The sequence below is a fragment of the Dasypus novemcinctus genome, chromosome 27, assembly GCF_030445035.2.
Source record: "Dasypus novemcinctus isolate mDasNov1 chromosome 27, mDasNov1.1.hap2, whole genome shotgun sequence".
Classification (NCBI taxonomy): Eukaryota; Metazoa; Chordata; class Mammalia; order Cingulata; family Dasypodidae; genus Dasypus; species Dasypus novemcinctus.
The window spans coordinates 31,835,748-31,846,431 of NC_080699.1; the positions used below are offsets into that span (position 1 = coordinate 31,835,748).

At 43.2% G+C, this 10,684-nt stretch overlaps 1 pseudogene; it reads left to right on the forward strand.

Moving 5' to 3' along the window:
* Positions 1-755: 755 nt before the first annotated feature.
* LOC101423292 (polyhomeotic-like protein 1) lies at positions 756-4,581 on the forward strand (annotated as a pseudogene).
* The last annotated feature ends 6,103 nt before the right edge of the window (positions 4,582-10,684 follow it).

Here is a 10,684-nt window from a genome sequence, read left to right on the forward strand (position 1 = left end):
AAAACTGAGCCTATCCAAGACAGTGACACGGTGGTGTAGGCAAAATAAAACATACGCAAAAGTGTGGAGTTCAGAGAAGAACAACCTGTGCATCCATGAGCTGTACTTCTGTCATCTCATCCAAGCTCCTGTAAAAGTATCTCCTCCACCACCCTTCCAGGAGAAGGTGCCTTACAGACATGAGCTCTCCCTTTTCCATGCTTTGATGAGAGAATAAATATTCTCCTTTGCTTTCTTGAAACTGATCTCATTCAATGGCATGTGCAATACCAGACAGGAGATCTGTTTTAAGGGTCCAACTTGGAGGAGGTTCGTAACAGTTTGAAATTGCCAACCCTTAGCATCTAAGGAAAATCCTACTTTATTATGTGGGTCATAATAGAAGAAAGAGCCCTGGACCCACATGTACTCCTCACGCCCACTCCTCCAAGGTCATTTGTAGGAGCCTAAATTAAGTGAGCCCAGGGACTCTTTTCTACCTTCATTCACCCTTCTCCCCCCTCCAGGACTTTTGAGCTAACAAAGCTTTCATTCCCTGCATTCTCAGCCAGCTGATTATCTGTGTTGGCTCCCAGTCACCAAAAGAACTTTCACATAGCATCCAAAACAAGTGGAATGTTGAAATTTGTAGGGAAAGCTCCAGGAGTCCATCCCTCCACCAGACAACTACGAAATAGGCACGAAATTCCTGAATCAAATATTTCAGAATTCTAAGCCTAGCAGAACACTATGCACATCCAGGGAAAATTGCGAGGATGAGGCAGGTAAATTGAAGTAAATACTAGTGAATGTCATTCTCCCTGCAGTGATTACCATGGCCAGCATGCGGCCTTGTAGCAGGCAGCAGTGAGGTCTTCAAGCACAACTCCTGGTAGAGCTTGTGATATACCAGGGTGGGATATAAAGACCAAGTTCCCAAAGATCCAGGGGAGTGCAATCCACTTGCTGATCACTGCCTTTTATCGGCTACTTTAGAAGGCTGGGGACCTAGTTCTCAGAGCAGCTATTGTCCCAACACACATTGGAAAAAGTAGCAGAGAAGGCTTAAAGATAGTAGACTTCTTCAAAACAACTGAAAACAAAGGGCTGCATTTACTGGGCAGGCACAGAAACAAGAAATGGCAGGTTCAAAGACACATAGCAGAAGCATGTGGCACCCTTGCTGGTTCCCCCCTCATTACATGTTTAATTCTGCATCGAACATCAGGAGAGGGAGGAGATGTTTCCTAGGGAGTAGAGGAGGCATTTAAATTCCTCAAGCACAAGTCCAGAACAAGACACAAGACCAAAAAGATGGAGAGGATCCACACTTTGCATTTTCCTTGGGTTGACCTTCCTGATCAGAGACTGAACTCTTCCTGATAGGAGGAAGAACCAGCCAAAGCAGAAAAGACTGTACTACATCATTAGCCATTAGGCAAATGCAAATCCAAACCACAATGAGGACCCGCATCTTCTCAGCTCTGCAGGAAGTGACAGGCCTGGGAGTCCAGGCCACGTTGGGCACCTCAAACCCAGCCCCCAGCCTCCTGCCCCTCCAAGAAATGGAGGAGGCTAGGGGAGCAAGTCTCTCAACCCAGCTTGCCTACAAGAAACCCCAACACATGAGGAGGGCTCCCCCTAGAGGACCTAGATGCAAAGTCAGGATCAAAGGTCTTGAGTAAGAGCACCAGTTTCAGTGACCCAGGACTATTATTACCAAGAATGAGAGTGAGAAGAACTCCCCCTTCTCCAGTGGAGCTCATATGTTACTATATGCACACAAACAATACAGGCTATGCAAGCCCTGCAGAGGCTGCCCAGTGCTGTTCTGTTTTAACCAGTTCATAGTCCAGCAGCAGCTCAGCAATGCCCTCCTGCATAGTCTAGCTGCTGTGCCAGCAGGCCACAACTGCTGCCAGTAGGCAGGCCAGCTGCCCAAACACCAACATGACATGACAGTGGACTACCACCACCCAGGCCTTGATCAGTCTGGCCACCACATTGTCCCAGCTCATCAACCAATCCCAGTGTGAGCTATTCCAGTGCCACTACCTTGACCCAATCTGTGCTACTGTGGCATATCACCTACCCACCCCTCAACCAGTCCCAGGCTCAGATGTATCTGCAGCCACAGCTGGGAAACCTGTTGCAGGTAAGTCAGACCCTGGGATAGAATGTGCCTTTAACCTCCCAACTCATCCTGCTGCCAAAGAAGGCAGTGACTGCAGTTTAGCAGGAAGGACCATCTGCCCAGTCTCCTTGATTTAATGCAGATACAGCTCAAGTGCAGAGGTTTGCAGTGAGGAACTTACAGGCCTCAGCGCAAGGACTCCAAATGCAAGGCTGAACTCAGAAAACCATTTCTCCTGCAGCCTCCCCTGGCCTCTAGCCTTTCTCAGGCTTCTAGCCAGGCTCTACTGTGGCTCAAGCATTCTCCGGGGCCACAGGACAGTTCCCCAAACTTAGTCAAGCTGGAGGAGGCAGTAGGAACAGCATCGCAGGGTCCATGGATCCAGGAAGAGGTGGCCAGGCATGTGGGGTTTGGGTCAATAGACTTCCTCAGGAATGGGTGATGGTGGGAGTTGTCCAGGAAAAACAAAGGATTGGTGCAGTTTGTGCCTGCAGCCCAAATAGTGACTATGAGCCAGGGCAGCTAGACAGAGGCAGAAAGTACAGCAGCCAAGGAGGCCAAAGTAGAGGAAATTGGTCAGAATGTGACCATGAACCTGACATGGACAGCTACACTTGCTTCCAGCCAGACCCTTATTAACTCAATTACCTACACACAAATCAAGCCACATTCACTGATTCAGCAACAGCAACAGATTCACCTTCATTAGAAACTGGTGGTGATCCTGCAGCACATTGTCATCCACCTCCACCAGCAGTTCCAGCACCATCAATCCCAGTTACTCCACACAGCTACCCACCTCCAGTTGACCTATCAGCAGCAACAAGCCACAACCCTCACTGCCCTACAGCCAGCACAGGTCCCAACTACTCAGCAGATTCCAGCTTCCCAATCCCAGTCTAAACCCTGGCTGTTCAACCCATGCTTTAATCATCACCCTTGTACATCCCACCTGACCCAACCCCCCTTTCACCTATCCCCATCCAATCCAAACCACCTGCAGTATCAATCAAGCTTCCACTGTTAGAGGCTGCTAAGATGTCAGCTACCCAGCAACCTCTACCCCATATCCCTGTGCAAGTTGTGAGCACCTGAAAGGTATGGCCTGGGCACATGCTTTGGGGTTAGCACAGCTGGCAGCTGCTGTATTGACTTCTTGGGGGAAGCCAGGTACCGGTTCAGGTCCATTTGGCCTCCTGGCCACCTTCATCAAAGATACCTGGTACATTGCAGGAGTGCCCTCCCACATTGGCCAGTAGTATTTCCCTTGACCCTGTGCGGGGAATCTATAGTAAAGGGTGGGGCCACTACTTCCTCAACTGCTCAGGTCCCTGCTGCTTCTACAAGCAGTCTGTGCACCTGTCATGCAAACCCCAGACCTTGACTGTAAAATGCAATGGGGACAGAGAAGATGTCTTTACATTGGGTTCAATGCTTCCTGCCAAGACATCTCCAGTAGCAGAGAGTCCAAAGCCATGGAGAAGAGCAGTCTTGGAATGAAAGCTGAACCAAGGTCAGAGGGAATGCAAATGCTTTAAGCAGTGAACTAGTAGCCTCAACTTATACCCTGTCAGTAACACCTCGTTTGCTAGCTATGGTGTTCAGACAGTTGAGTGATTCAAAACCCCCACAGGCCATTGTGAATCCCCAGATTGTCACCCACATCATTGAAGGCTTTGTTATCCATTATGGAGAAGGAACTTTCTCAGTGGGTTGTTCTCAATTACTGAAAGTCTGAGAAACTACTACAGACTGGTCTCCCAACAAGGCTGAATGAGAATCATTGATGTGGTCCCTTGGGAGGAGACAGCCCTTCTACTGAGCTAGGTAAGAAGGCAAATCTCCTGAAGTGTGAGTATTGTGGGAAGTATGCTCCTGTATAGCAGTTCCATTGTTGTAAGAGATTCTCCTCCATGATTTGTGCTAAGAGTTGCAATGTGAGCTATCGCCACCAGTTCCGGTTGAAGATGAAGAAAATGAAAGAGTTTCCAGAAGCCAACTATGCTCAGGTGTGTTTCGTTTGGGTCCCATCACAGCTGCTCTGACATTGCCTATGCCAAGATCCAGTGCAAGTGCCACCAGTGTCAAGATGACTCTAGCCTGGATTCAGATAATTACACTTATGATGAAGCACTTGCCCCAACATCTTTTTGGCCTTTATTACTGAGAGCTGGGAATGGAGAATGTGGCATGGGAAACTCCAATACAGCTCTATCTATACCAAAATTACATGACATCAAGGCTGTGTTACTCTCTGGTAACCCTAGCCATTGGAGTATAGAGGAGGTGGATGAACTCATCGCTTCTCTACAAGGCTGCCAAGAGATTACAGAGGAGTTTCTTTCCCGGGAAATTGATGGCCAGGCCCTCTTATTTCTTAAGGAAGAACATCTCATGACTGCCATGAACATCAAGCTCAGCCCTTCCCTCAAATCTGCATCAAGATAAATGTCCTCAAGGAGACCTAATGTGGTCTCATGTACAAACCAGCATAAGGCAGTCATTCCCCACTCTCCAGGTTATAACCTGGTACCAGCAGACTTTGCAGGGAAGAAAGAGCTGTCCAATTTTGTAAATCTTCTGTAGACGGTAATACTGAGACAGGGAAGACAAGTGCAAGAACTGGTTCCTGGTGCTACATGGTGGCAGATTTGAGATCTTCTCTGGGTTATTTTCTTTTTAAAAATCTTTTCAATTCTTGTCATCCCCACTTACCTTAATCCAATATTTGTATCTTTATTAAAAAGGCAGTCTCTTAGAGTTCTAGGCCTGTGCAGCCTTATCTAGGAATGGAGCATCTAGCCAAAGTCTCACTTTTCCGAAAAGGATATACAATATGGTAAGGCAAGAAGGGTGGAATGTAAGTTGGTTTCCCTAAAGGGAGACATTGGGTTTTCTAGCTTGTGTGACACAAGCAGCAATATCTGGTACTCTTCCTTTTCCCTCTGGATTATCCCCCTGTAGCTGTGAAAACAAGTGTTTTCTCTCATCACTCAGCTTCTTTAATATTGAACATTGTCATTTGCCATCCATGGCAGGGTCAACAGCCAATGCAGACTTGGCTGGCACCTTTTGGATTTGATGCAGGGACTAAAAGTGTTTGACTGTCACATGTGTGGCTGTTATTCTTTCTGTAGTTTGTGCTCTTGTCCAATTTATCTGTTGTCTTCTATCTACCTTTCTTTTTAATTCCAACTTGGCTGTCCTATAGCTTCATAAAACAGGAGCATGTGCGTTAGACTGAAGACAGGAATATAAGTATCCACCTTAGGTGCTTAAATACAACAAAAACATTGAATTGTTTTCTTCCTCAGGAAATGGATGAAAATTGGGGGAAAAAATTCCACAATGAGACCACTTTACAGCCAGTAGACTGGCTACTATTATTTTTAATGGAAAATTACAAGAGTTGGATAGGATGTGGAGAAATAGGAACACTCATTCAGCAGTGTGGGTGTAAAAGAGCGCAGCAGCTATGAAAGATAGTTTGGTGGTTCCTCAGTAAGCCAAATATAGTTTGATCATATAAACCTGCAATCACCCTATATCCAAAAGAATTGGAAAAGGGACTAGAACAGATATTTGCACATTAAATTCATAGCAGCATTATTCACAATTGACAAAAGATGGAAGCAGCCCAAGTGTCCATAAACTGATGAACAGATAAAATGCAGCATATGTAAAAAATGGAATATTATTCAGCCATAAAAAAGAATGGTTCTTATACATGTGACAAAATGCCCATATTCTGAGTGAAATAAACCAGATGGAAAAGAAAACATAGGAGCAAGATGGTGGCTGAGTGAGCTTACCTGACGGTCTCTCCTGCAAAGAAGCGGCTGGGCAGCATTGGAGGTTCTCTGGGACCAGGCTGTTTCGGGATTTTTGCAGGGCAGGAAGTGTCTGGACATCAATTTGGTGGGAAGGTAACAAAGAGGATTAGTCTATAAGATATAATTGAAATTCTATTGCACGGAGGTGAGAGCTGCTCACGGGTCGCTCCCTCCTTGGGGTGGGTTGTGCCGTGGAACCGGCACTGCGGTCATGCTTTTTGGAGGCTCTGCGGTACTGGGGAATTCGTGAGCCCTGGGCAGGCTCTTAGGGATTGACAGGACGGGACGCCTTTGCAGACCGATTTGGGGAGACAAAGGGGTTTTGTTGCGAAGCGGGGAATTTTTGATTGCGGACACAAGTAATAGCGCTTCTGCCTGGAGCCCCACCACCACAAGCCCGGCTGCCAATCTGCAACGGAATTAAATTGCTGGCAATAAAGGGACGTAATTGGGAGGTTGTTATAGGATGCGGTGAGGAGGGGGACACTTCTGGAAGCTGATTGGGGAATATTTTGAGAAGCTTGGGAATTCCGGTTTTAGACTCTGTTGTCGGTGTTTCCGGCTGGAGCCCCACCCACGGGCCTGGCTTCTGATCTGCGCCATTAAATTGGCTGCAGTGTAAAGGCACCCTCAGGTGGCTGTTCTGGGGGCTTACAGAATGGGAGCTGTCCTGAAGCTGAATTGATGATACATCCACAGAATAGACCGCAGTGAGTGAGTGAATTGCGGGGTTCAGACATAAGATAAATGTGGATCTGACTTCCCCCATAGGGCTGGCACCCAGCTGCGGGGATCCCTGAAGCTGTGTTACACTGTGGTGCTCCCAGGCTCCCTGTTGACCAGATTTGAGGTTGCCAGGTCTGAGTCCCCTAAACCCTGGTGGCCCACACCCCAGAGACTCACACCTCTTGAATCTTCAATATCTCAGACTTTCCATCCCTGAATCCATCATGCCCTGAGGTCCATCTGAGGTCCATCTAAGGTCCTTGAATGCCCTAGCCCTCAATGTTTGCATTTTTTCTTTTTTGTTTCATTTTGTTTTGTTTTTATTTTCATTTTATCTTATTTTTTACTTTTTTTAACGTCCTGATTGCTAACATTGCATTATCCCCTAGTCTTTTCTCCGAGCGTATCGCCCAAAGTCTTTTTTTTTTCTATTATTTAGGGTTTTTTTTTTTGTTGGTGTTGCAGTTGTGGTTGGTGTATATCTTTTTTTTCTTTCCCCTACCTGTTCCCCGCCCTTTACCCATCCCCTTTGTTCTTTCTTCCTTTCTTCTCTTTTTTTCTCTCTGTTTTTTCTCTCTCTCTTGTCCCTCATTTTCTTCTTATTTTATTTTATCTTAATTACACAATAGGCGCTGCAGGGAACACCTCACATTTGCTGGATTTTCTCATCCTCCACTGCCTCATTTCTGTGTGAACTGATTTTGGCTACCTACACTATCCCCTTTCCCCTACATCTTGATATCCTCCAGAATCTACTGTCTCTCCTATATTCCACCTCCCTTTCTTTGATCCACAAAGTGTCTAACTCTTAATTTCTAATACCTTTGTTTTGTTTTCTGTCTGTTATCCACTCTTGAAACTACTACCTTTCTTTTTTCTTTCCCTCTCTCATGAAAATACTAGTTTTTTAATTCATACCATATTCTTCCCATATTCAGTCGACTACCTCATTATAGGTACTATACCTACTGCTATAACTCTACACAACTTACATGAATCTAATATCCATCCTCCCAGATCTCATATTGTTGCTCTGTTAACATTTATCACCAATACTACTTTAAACTTTTTCCTTACTTACACAATTGCCTTTCCCCGGCCCTAATACTTTCCTTTAAAGTGAACTCAACCAGCAATAAGAAATTAGATAAGAAGAACAAAGTGACAAAGAGAAGATATAACACTTACGCAAAAAACAACAGCTAATTAATCCCCAAGACGAGACAAAGAAGCTAAGGAACTGATTAAACCCGTCAAGATAAAATGATGACCAGACAGCAACAAAAATCTACAAACAAAACCAGTAATCAGGAACACATGGCTGAATCCAATGAACAAACTGAAAATCAGGAAGGGGAGCAGAACTTCGCACAAGAAATGAAAGATCTCAGAACATTTATAACCGACAAATTTAATGAAGTAAAGGAAGAGGTTAACAACATGAAGACAACACTTGGAGGGGAAATTGCAGACATATGCAAAAAGATAACAGATATGATGGGAATGAACCCCACAATTCAAGAAATCAATAATACACTTGCAGAAAATATCAGCAGACTAGAAGAGGCAGAGCAGAGAATTAGTGATGTGGAAGACAGTACATGGGAAATCTAACAGATAGTAGAATTGGTCGATAAAAAGATAGGAAAAATCCAGCTAGGACTTAGGGACCTGAATGATAATGCAAAATGCTCAAACATACGTATTATAGGCATTCCAGAAGGAGAAGAGAAGGTAAAGGGGTCAGAAGGAGTGTTGCAGGAAATAATGGCTGAAAACTTCCCAAATCTACTGAAAGAGACAGATGTATATATCCAAGAAGCACAGCGCACTCCACTAGTCATAAACCCCAACAGGCCCACTCCAAGACATATACTTGTCAAATTATCCAATGCTCAAGACAAAGAGAAAATTCTAGAAGCAGCAAGAGAAAAGAAAACCATCACATACAAGGGAAGCTCTGTAAGATTAAGTGCTGATTTCTCATCTGAAACCATGGAGGCAAGAAGGCAGTGGTATGGTATAGTCAAGGTACTAAAGGAAAAAATTTCCAACCAAGAATACTCTATCCAGCTAAACTAGCATTCAAACATGATGGAGAGTTCAAAATATTCACAGATAAACAGAAACTGAAAGAGTATACCAACAAGAAACCTCCCCTTCAAGAAATTCTAAAGGGATTTCTGCAGGAAGAAAGGAAAAAACAGGACAGACAGAGTTGGAGGAGAGTGTAAGAGCAACAAAAAGACAAAAAGAGAAGGGGAAAAAAAAGCAAACAAAATATGACAAACACAACTCCAATCAAAATATGGCTAACACAAATAATTCCTTGAAAGTAATAACACTAAATGTCAATGGATTAAACTCACCTATCAAAAGATTCAGACTGGGACATTGGATAAGGAAATATGACCCATCTATATGCTGTCTATAAGAGACACACCTTAGACCCAGAGACTCATGGAGGTTGAAAGTGAATGGCTGGAAAACAATCATACAAGCAAACAATAACCAAAAAAAGGCAGGAGTAGCTATATTAATATCAGACAAAATAGACTTTAAATGTGAAACAATTGTGAGAGACAAAAATGGATACTACATTTTAGTAAAAGGGACAATCTGTCAAGAAGATCGAACAATCATAAATATTTATGCACCTAACAAGGGCGCCACTAAATACGTGAGGCAAATGCTGGAAAAACTAAGTGTAAGAATAGATGCATCTCCAATTATAGTGGGGGATTTTAATACACCACTGTCAACTCTGGACAGAACATCTCAAAAGAGAATCACTAAAGAAACAAAATATTTGAACAGTATATTAGAGGAGCTGGATCTAATAGACATATATAGATCATTACACCCAAACACAGCAGGATATACATTTTTCTCAAGTGCACATGGATCATTCTCCAAGATAGACCATATGCTAGGCCACAAAGAAAGGCTTAATGAATTCAGAAAGATCAAAATCATACAAAATAATATCTCTGACCACAGTGGAGTGAAGCTGGAAATTTGCAAGTGTCAGAGGCCCAGATTTCACACCACGATTTGGAAATTAAACAGCACACTCTTAGAAAAAAAGTGGGTCAAAGAGGAAATCTCAAAAGAAATCAACGACTATCTTGAAACAAATGATAATGATAACACAACATACTGAAATTTATGGGATGCAGCAAAAGCAGTACTGAGAGGGAAATTTATAGCCATAAATTCATACATCAAAAAAAAAGAAAGAGCAAAAATTGAAGAACTAACTGCACATTTGGAGAAATTAGAAAAAAACAACAATGTAATCCAACAGGAAGAAGAAGGAAGGAAATAACAAAAATAAGAACAGAACTAAATGAAATAGAAAATAAGAAAGCTCTTGAAAAGATAAACAAGACCAAGAGCTGGTTTTTTGAGAAGATCAACAAAATTGAGAAACCTTTATTGAGACTAACAAAGAAAAAAAGAGAGAAGATGCAAATACACAAAATAAGAAATGAGAAAGGAGATATCACCACTGACCCCACAGAAATAAAGACTGTCATAAGAGGATACTTTGAAAAACTATATTCCAAAAAAATGACAATTCAGAGGAAATGGACAAATTCCTAGAAACACATAAGCAGCCCATATTGACGAAGACGAAATTGATGATCTCAACAAACCAATCACAAGTCAGAGATAGAATCCGTCATTAAAAACCTCCCAAATAAAAATAGTCCAGGGCCAGACGGCTTCATAGGTGAATTCTACAAAACATTCCGGAAAGAACTAACACCAATCCTGCTGAAACTATTCCAAAAAATCAAAACAGAAGGAACATTGCCAACTCCGTCTATGATGCCAACATTACCCTAGTACCAAAGCCAAACAAAGACACCACAAGAAAGGAAAATCACAGACCAATTTCTCTAATGAACCTAGATGCAAAAATCCTTAACAAAATACTTGCTAATCGTATTCAACAACACATTAAACGAATTATACACCACGACCAAGTGGGATTCATTCCAGGTAT